The sequence below is a fragment of the Mandrillus leucophaeus genome, unplaced genomic scaffold, assembly GCF_000951045.1.
Source record: "Mandrillus leucophaeus isolate KB7577 unplaced genomic scaffold, Mleu.le_1.0 Scaffold998, whole genome shotgun sequence".
In the NCBI taxonomy this organism is placed as follows: Eukaryota; Metazoa; Chordata; class Mammalia; order Primates; family Cercopithecidae; genus Mandrillus; species Mandrillus leucophaeus.
This window is the reverse complement of record NW_012110896.1, coordinates 288,868-298,990: the sequence shown is the minus strand read 5'-3', so window position 1 is coordinate 298,990 and position 10,123 is coordinate 288,868.

Sequence of the window (10,123 nt, the reverse complement as noted above, 5' to 3'; positions counted from 1 at the left end):
CCTTCTACTTTTTACATGGGATCATCACTTTTTTACCATTGGCCTCAATGCACTCCCAAATGTCCATTCACAGAATGGACAACACAGTGTTTTCAAACTCCTGGATACAAAGGAAGGTTTATATGTGTGAGATGAATGCACACATCACAAAGCAATTTCTCAGAAAGCTCCTTTCTACTTTATCTTAAGATATTTTCTTTTTTGTCATAATGTGCTCCCAAATATCACTTTGCAGATTCTTCAAAAACAGTGTTTCCAAACTGCTGAATGAAAAGAAAGGTTTAACTACGTGAAGTGAATGCAAACATCAAAAATCTGTTTCTCAGAAAATTTCTTTCTAGTTTATATCTTATTTTGTTTTTTTTTTTTTGTGATAGACCTCAATATCCCTTAACAGATTCTACAAAAAGTGTGTTTCTTAGCTGCTGATTGAAAAGAAAGTTTTAGCTCTGTGAGATGGTTGCACACATCACAAAGTGGTTTCTCAGATAGCTTCCTTCTAGTGTTTATCCTAGGATAATCACTTTTTTGCCCATAGCATCCATGTGCTCCCCAGTATCCCTTCACAGATTCTACAAAGACAGTGCTTCCAAACTGCTAAATGAAAAGAAAGGATTAACTATGTGAGTTGAAGGCAAACATCACAAAGCAATTTCTCAGAAAGCTTCTTTCTAGTTTTTATGAGAAGATATTTTCTTTTTCAACATAGAACTCAAAGCACTCCTAAATATCACTTCGCTGATTCTAAAACCACAGTGTTTCCAAATTGCTGAATGAAAAGAAAGGTTAAGCTCTGTGAGATGAATGCATGCATCACAAAGTGATTTCTCAGATAGCTTCTTTTCATTCAGCAGTTTGGAAACACTTTTTGTGGAGTCAGTGAAGTGATATTTGTGAGTGCATTGTGAGTTAAATCTTTCTTTTGATTCAGCAGTTTGGAAACTCAGTATTTGTCCATTCTGCAAATGGACGTTCGGGGGCTCCTTAAAGCCAAAGGCAAAAAAGTGAATATCACAGGAAAAAAACTAGAAGGAAGCTATCTGAGACTCTGCTTTGTGATGTGTGCATTCATTTTGCAAAGTGAAACCTTTCTTTTGATTTGGCAGTTTGGAAACTCTATTTCTGTACCTTATTCTAATGGGCATTTTGGAATGCAGAGAAGCCTATGGTGAAAAAGAAAATATCCTCTGATGAAAACGAGAATGAAGCTTTCTGAGAAACTTCTTTGTGATGTGTACATTCAACTCACATAGGTAAAACTTAATATTTATTAAACAGTTTTGAAGAACATGCAAAGGGATATACGGAGCACATTGATGACTATGATGAAAAAGAAAATATATTCAGATAAAAAACAGAAAGAAGCCTTCTGAGAAACTGCTTTGTGATGTGTGCATTCATCTCAAAGAGTTAAACATTTCTTTTGAATCAGTGGTTTGAAAACTCTGTTTTTGTCCATTTGCTCATTGAGGCCAAAGGCAAAAAGTGAATATCCCAGGATAAAAAGTAGAATGAAACTGTTTGAGAAACAGCTTTGTGATGTGTGCATTCATCTCACAGAGTTAAACCTTTCTTTTCATTCAGCAGTTTGGAGACACTGCTTTTGTAGAATTTGTGAAGGGATATTTGGAAGCTTATTGAGGACTATGTTGAAAAAGAAATTTTCTTCAGATAAAAACTAGAAAGAAGCTTTCTCAGAAACTGCTTTGTGATGCATGCATTCATCTCACATAGTTAAACATTTCTTTTGACTTAGTTTGGAAACACTGTTTTTGCCCATTTTGCGAATGGACATTTGGGAGCTCATTGAGACCAATGGCAAAAAAAGGGAATATCCCAGGAGAAAAAATAGAAGGAAGTTACCTGAGAAACCAATTTCATGTGTGCATTCATGTCACAGAGTTAAACCTTTCTTTTCATTCAGCAGTTTGGAGACACTGTTTTTGAAGAATCTATGAAGGGTTATTTGGGAGAACATTAAGGTTTACTGCAAAAAATTTATCTTCAGATAAAAACTGGGAAGAAGTGTTCTGAGAAACTGCTTTTTGATGTCTGCATTAATCTCACAGAGTAAAACCTTTCTTTTTATTCAGCAAGTTGGAAACCATCTTTTTGTAGAATCTACTAAGAGGTATTTGGGAGCATATTCAGGCCTAAGGTGAATTGGGAGCTCATTGAGGCCAATGGTGAAAAAACAAATATCACAGGATAAAAACTAGAAATAAGCTGTCTGAGAAACTGACTTGTGATGTGTGCTTTCATCTCACAGAGATAAACCTTTTTTTTATTCAGCAGTTTGAAAACACTGCTTTTGTAGAATCTACAAAGGGATATTTGGGAATGCTTTGAGGCCTATGGTGAAAAAGGATGTATCTTCATATGAAAACTGGAAAGAAGGTTTCTGAGAAACTGCTTTGTGATGTGTACATTCATCTTACAGAGTTAAACTTTCTTGGAATCACCGGTTTGGAAACACTGTTTTTATCCATTAAGTGAATGGATATTTGGTAGCTCATTGAGGCCAAATGTGAAAAACCTTATATCACAAGATAAAAACTTGAAGGAAGATAGCTGAGAAACTGCTGTGTGATGTGTGCATTCATCTCACAGAGTGAAACCTTTCTTTTCATGCAGCAGTTTTGAAACACTGGTTTTGTAGAATCTGAAAAGGGATATTTGGTTGCGTATTGAGGTCTATCATGAAAAATGAAATATCTTCATATAAAAACTATAAAGAAGCTTTCTGAGAAACTGCTTTGTGATGTGTGTGTGCATTCATCTCACAGAATTAAACCTTTCCTTCATTTCAGCAGTTTGGAAACACTGTTTGTGTCCATTCTGTGAATGGACATTTGGGAGCTCAGTGGGTCTAATGGCAAAATATATATATATACCAGGATAAAACCTAGAAGGAAACTGTCTGAGAAACTGCTTTGTGATGTGTGCATTCAATGCGCAGAGTTAAATCTTTCTTTTCATTCAGCAGTTTGGAAACACTGTTTTTGTAGAATCTGTGAAAAGATATTTAGGAGTGCATTGAGGCCTTAGATGAATTGGCAGCTCATAAGAGCTATGGAGAAAAAATGAATATCGTAGGATAAAAACTAGAAGGAATCTATCAGAGAAACCGCTTTGTGATGTTGACATTTATCTGACACAGTTAAATCTTTCTTTGGAATCGGCCATTTGGAAATACTGTTTCTGTCCATTGTGCAAATGAACAACTGGGAGCTCATTGAGGTTAATGGCAAAAAATGGAATATGCCAGGATAAAAAGTATAAGGAAGGTACCTGAGAAACTGCCTTGTGATGTGTGCATTCGTCTCCTTGAAGTAAAATTTATTTATGTTCAACAGTTTGGAAATTATGTTTTTGTAGAAGCTGTGGAGGGACGTTTTGGAGCACATTGAGGCCTATGGTGAAAAAGGAAATATCTTCAGATAAAAACTAGAAAGTCGCTTTCTGAGAAACTGCTTTCTGATGTGTGCATTTATCTTATGGAATTAAACCTTTCTTTGGATTCAGCAGTTTGGAAATACTGTTTATGTCTATTTTTGCAAATGGACATTTGGGAGCTCATTTAGGTCAATGGCAAAAAGCCCAAAATACCATGAGAAAAACTAGAAGGAAGCTATTAGATAGTCCACTTTGTGATGTGCGCATTCATCTTGCAGAGTTAAAATTTTCCTTTCATTTAGCAGCTTGGAAACAAGTTTTTGTAGAATCTGGGAAAGGTTATTTGGGAGTGCATTGAGGTCCAAGGAGAATTGGCACCTCATTTAGGCCAATTCCAAAAAAGGGAGTACCCTAGGATACAAGCCAGAAAGAAACAATCTGAGAAACCACTTTGTGATGTGTGCATTCATCTCACAGAGTTAAACATTTCTTCTCATTCAACAGTTTAGAATCACTGTTTTCATAAAATCTGTGAAGGGATAGTTGGGATTGATTTGAGGCCTATCTTGAAAAAGGAAATATCTTCAGATAAAAACAGAAAGAACCTTTCTGAGAAACTGTTTTGTGATGTGTACATTCTCCTCACAGAGTTAAAACTTTATTTGGATTCAACAGCTTGGAAATACTGTTTTTGTCCATTCTGCAAATGGACATTTGGGAGCTCATTGAGGCCAAAGGCAAAAAAGTGAATATCCCAAGATAAAAACTAGAAGGAAGCTATCTGAGAAATCGCTCTGTGATGTGTGGAGTTCATTGAGGAGTTCATTGTTTAGGAGTTCATTGAGGGCGATTGCAAAAAAGTCAATATCCCAGGATAAAAACTAGGAGGAAGCCATGTGAGAAACTGCTTTGTGGTATGTTCATTCATCTCACAGAGTTAAAACTTTCATTTCATTTAGCAGTTTGGAAAAACTGTTTTGGCAGAATATGCGAAGGGATCATTGAAAGTGCATTGTGTCCTGAGATTAAAAAGATAGTATCTTCAGATAATAAGTAGAAAAACTTTCTGAGAAACTGCTTTGTGATGTTTGCATCCAACTCCCAGAGTTAAAGCTTTCTTTCAATTCAGCAGTTTGTAAACGCTCTTTTATTTCCATTCTGTGAATGGATATTTGGGAGCTCACTGAGGTCAATGGCAAAAAAGTGAATATCCCAGGATAACAACTAGAAGGAAGCTATCTGAGAAACTGCTCTGTGAAGTGTGCATTCATCTCACAGAGTTAAAACTTTCTTTTCATTCAGCAGTTTGGAAGCACTCTTTTTGTAAAATCTGTGAAAGGATATTTGGGAGCTCATTGATGCCTGTAGTGAAAAAGGAAATGACTTCATATTAAAACTAGAAAGAAGCTTTCTGAGAAACTGCTTTGTGATGTGGGCATTCATATCATTTAGATAAAACAACCTTTGGATTCAGCATTTTGGAAACTCTATTTTTGTTCTTTCTGTGAATGGATATTTGGGAGCTCATTGAGGCCAAAGGTGTAAAAGCCAATATCCCTGGATATAAACTAGGAGGAAGCTATCTGAGAAACTGCTTTGTGATATACACATTCATATCCCAGAAATAAACCTTTATTTCCATTCAGCAGATTGAAAACACTGTTTTGGTAGAATCTGCAAAAGGATAATTAGGAACACCTTGAAGCCTATGGTGAAAAATGAAATGTCTTCAGATAAAAGCTAGATAGAAGCTTTCTGCAAAAGTGCTTTGTGATGTGTACTTTCATCTCACAGAGGTAAACCTTTCTTTTCATGCAGCATTTTGGAAACACTCTTTTGTAGAATCTGAGAATTGACTTTTGGGAGCTCTTTGAGGCAAATGGTTAAAAAACAAATATCCCAGTATAAAAAGTAGAAGGAAGCTATCTGAGGAACAGCTCTCTGACATGTGCATTCATCTTACAGAGTTAAACTTTTCTTTTTACTCAGCAATTTGGAAACACCGTTTTCATAGTATATGCAAAGAAATATTTGGGAATGAATTTAGAACTATGGTGAAAAAGGAAATATGTTCAGATAAAAAGCAGACAGAATCTTTATGAGAAACTACTTTGTAATGTGCATATTCATCTCACAGATTTAAACTTTCCTTTGCAATCAGCATTTTGGAAACACTTTTTTTCTCCATTCTGCACATGGACATTTGGGAGCTCATTGATGCCAATAGTGAAAAAACAATTATCCCAGGATAAAAACTAGAAGGAAGCTATCTAAGAACACCTTTGTGATGTGTGCATTCATCTCGCAGAGCTAAACCTTTCTTTTCATTCCGCAGTTTGGAAACAGTGTACTGTAGAATCTGCAAAGGGATATTTGGGGGCATATTGAGGTCTATGGTGAAAAAGGAAATATATTCATATAAAAACTAGAAAGAATCTTTCAAAGAAACTATTTTGTGATATGGGCATTCACCTCACAGAGGAAAACATTTCTTTGGATTCAGTAGTATGAAAACACTGTTTTTGTACATTCTGTGAATGAATATTTGGGAGCTCTTTGAGGCCAAAGGCAAAAAAGCAATATCCCAGGATAAAACGTAGTAGGAATCTATCTGAGAATCCACTTTGTGATGTGTGTATTCATCTTGTAGAGTTAAACCTTTCTTTTCATTCAGCAGTTTGGAAACACTGTTTTTTTTTTTTTTTGTGAACTGTGAAGGGATATTTGGGAGTGCATTGAGGTCTATGGTGAAAAAGGAAATATCTTAAGAAAATAACTAGAAAGAAGCTTTCTGAGAAACTGTTTTTGGATGTGTTCATTCATCTCATGGAGTTAAAACTTTCTTCGTATTCAGCAGTTTGGCAACACTGGTTTTGCCCTTTCTGTGAATGGACACTTGGGAGCTCTTTAAAGCTAAAGGGGAAAAAGTGAATATCCCAGGATAAAAACTTGAAGGAAGCTATCTGAGAAACCGTTCATGATATGAGCATTCATCTTGCAGAGTGAAACCTTTCTTTTTCATTCAGCTGTTTGGAAACAGTGTTTTTTCCAGAATTTGCAAAGGGATATTTCAGAGCACATTGAAACCTATGGTGAAAAAGGAAATAAATTCAGATAAATACTAGAAAGCTTTCTGATAAACTCCTCTGTGATAGGTGCATTCATCTCACAGAGTTAAACTTTTCTTTTCATTGAGCAGTTTGGAAACACTGTTTTTTTAGAATCTGCGTAGGGGTTTTTTGGTGCAAATTGAGGCCAAAGGCAAAAAAGTGAATAACCCAGGATAAAATGTAGAAGGAAGCTGTCACAGAAACTGCTTTGTGGTGTGTGCATTCGTCTCACAGAATTAAACTTTTCTTTTAATTAAGCAGTTAGGAAACACTGTTTTTGTAGAATCTGCAAAGGGATATTTGAGAGCATATTGAAGTCTTTGGTGAAAAAGGAAATATCTTCATATAAAAACTAGAAAAAAGCATTCTGGGAAACTGCTTTGTGATGTGTGCATTCATCTCACAGAGTTAAACTTCTCTTTGGATTCATCAGTCTGGAAACACTGTTTTTTTTTCCATTTTGTGAAGGTACATTTGGAGCTCACTGAGGCCAATGGCAATAAATGAATGTAACAGGATAAAAACGAGAAGGAATCTTTGTGCGAAACCTCTTTGTGATGTTTGCATTCATCTCCCAAAGTTAAACATTTTTTATTCATTCAACAGTTTGGAAACACCATTTTTATAGAATCTGCAAAACGATATTTGGGAGCATTTTGAAGTCTAAGGTGAAAAAGAAAATATCATCAGATAAAAACCAGAAAGAATCTTTCAAAGAATCTGCTTTGTGATGTGTGCATTCATCTCACAGAGTGAAATATTTCTTTGGAATCAGAACTTTGGAAGCACTGTTTTTGTCCATTCTACAAATGGACATTTGGGAGCTATTTGAGGTCAATGGTGAAAAAATGAATATCCCAGGATAAAAAGTAGATGGAATCTATCTGAGAAACTGCTTTGTTATGTGTGAATTCATCTTGCAGAGTTAAACTTTTCTTTTCATTCAGCAGTTTGGAAACACTGTTTTTGTAGAATCTGCAAAGGGATATTAGAGGTACTTTGAGGCCTATGGCAAAAAAGGAAATATCTTCATATAAAAACCAGAAAGAAACTTACTGTGAAACTGCTTTGTAATGTGTGCATTCATCTCACAAAGTTAAACCTTTCTTTTCATTCAGCAGTTTGGAAACACTTTTTTCATAGAATCAGCGAAGGGATATTTTGTAGCATGTTGAGGTCTATAGTGAAAATGGAAATATTTCAGCCTTCTGAGAAGGCTTCTGAGAAACTGGTTTGTGATGTGTGCATTCATCTCACAGAGTTTAACCTTTCTTTGGCTTCAGCAGTTTGGAAACACTGTTTTTGTCCATTCTGCAAATGGACATTTGGGAGCTCATTGAGGCTAGTGGGGAAATATGAGTATCTCTGGATAAAAACTTGAAGGAAGCTCTGTGAGAAACTGCTTTGTGGTGTGTGCTTTCATCTCACATATTTAAACATTTATTTTCTTTCATCAATTTGGAAACATTGTTTTTGTGGAACATGCAAAGGTATATTTGGGATCACGTTGAGGCCTACGGTGAAAAAGGAAATAGCTTCGTACAAAAACTAGAAAGAAGCTTTCTGAGAAACTGCTTTATGATGTGGGTGTTCATCTCACAGATTTAAACCTTTCTTTGGATTCAACAGTTTGGAAATACTGTTTTTGTCCAATCTGTGAGTAGACATTTAGGAGTTCATTGAGGCCAATGGTGAAGAAGCAAATATCTCAGGTTAAAAACTAGAAGGAAGCTATCTAAGAATCCACTTTGTGATGTGTGCATTTATCTTACAGAGTTAAAACTTTCTTTCCTTCAGCAGTTTGGAAACACTATTTTTGTAGAATCTGAGAATGCACGTTTGGGAGCTCATTGAGGCCAACAGTGAAAAAGTGAATATCCCAAGATAAAAAGTAGAAGGACACTATCTGTGAAACTGCTTTTTGATGTGTTCATTCATCTCGCATAGTTAAATATTTATTTTCAGTCAGCAGTTTGGAGACACTGTTTTATTTTAGAATCTGCAAGGTGCATTAGGGAGTGCATTGAGGATTATGGTGAAAAAGAAAATATATTCAGTTAAGAAGTCGAAAGAAGGTTCCTGAGAAAGTGCTAAATGCTTTGTGCAGTCATCTCATGGAGATAAACACTTCTTTGGATTCAGAAGTTTGGAAACAGTGTTTTTGTCCATTCTGCCAATGGACATTTGGGGAGTTCATTGAGGCCAATGATGAAAAATCAAATATCCAAGGATGAAAACTACAAGGATGCTATCTGACAAACTGTTTTGTGATGAGTGCATTCATCTCACAAAGTTAAACCTGTCTTTTCATTCAGAAGTTTGGAGACACTGTTTTTGTAGAATCTGAGTATGGCCATTTGAAAGCCCATTGAGACTAATGGGGAAAAAGCAAATATTCCAGGATAAAAAGTAGAAGGAAGCTATCGGCAAAACCACTTTTTAATGTGTACATCCACCTAGCAGAGTTAAAATTTTCTTTTTATTCAGCATTTGGAAACAGTTTTGGTAGAATCTGTGAAGGGATATTTGGTCTACATTGAGGCTTATGGTGCAAAAGAATATATCTTCAAATAAAAACTAGAAAACTTTCTGAGAAACTGTTTTGTGATGTATGCATTCATCTCTGCAATTTAAACTTTTTTTTCATTCAGCAGCTTGGAAACACTGCTTTTGTAGAAGCTGTGAAGGGATATTTGGGAGTGCAATGAGGACTGTGTTGAAAAAGAAAATACCTTCTGATAAAAAGTAGAGAGAAGCTTTCTGAGAAACTTCTATGTGATGTGTGCTTCCATCTCAGAGAGTTAAAACTTTCTTTGAATTCAACAGTTTGGAAACATTGTTTTTGTCTATTCTGTGAATGGACATTTTGGAGCTCTTTGAGGACAATGGAGAAAAAGGGAATATCACAGTATATAAAAACTAGAAGGAAGCTATCTGAGAAACTGTTTTGTGATGTGTGCCTTCATCTCACAGAGTTAAACCTTTCTTTTCATTCAGCAGTTTACAAACACTGTTTTTGTAAGATCTGCAAAAGGATATTTTGGAGTGTATTGGGGCCTGTGGTGAAAAACAATATATCTTCAGATAAAAAATGGAGATGCTTTCTCAAAAATTGCTTTGGATGTGGGTATTCATCTCACAGAGCTAAACGTTTCTTTGGATTCAGCAGTTTGAAAACACTGTGTTTGTCCATTCTGCAAATGGACATTTGGGAGCTCATTGTGGCCAATGATGAAAAAGCAAATGTCCAAGGATAAAAAGTAGAAGAAAACTATCTGACAAACAGTTTTGTGAGGTGTGCATTCATCTCACAAACTGAAACGTTTGTTTTCATTCAGCAGTTTGGAAACACTGCATTTGCAGAATCTGCGAATGGACATTTGGGAGCTCATTGAGGCCAATGGTGAAAAAGTGAATATCCCAGTATAACAAGTAAAAGGAAATTATCTGAGAAACTGCTTTGTGATATGTGCATTCATCTCACAGAGTTAAAATTTTCTTTTCATTTAGCAGTTTGGAAACACTGTTTTCATAGACTCTGTGAAGGAATGCTTGGTAGTACATTCAGGCCTAAGGTAAAAAAGAAATATCTTCAGATAAAAAGTGGAAAGAAGCTT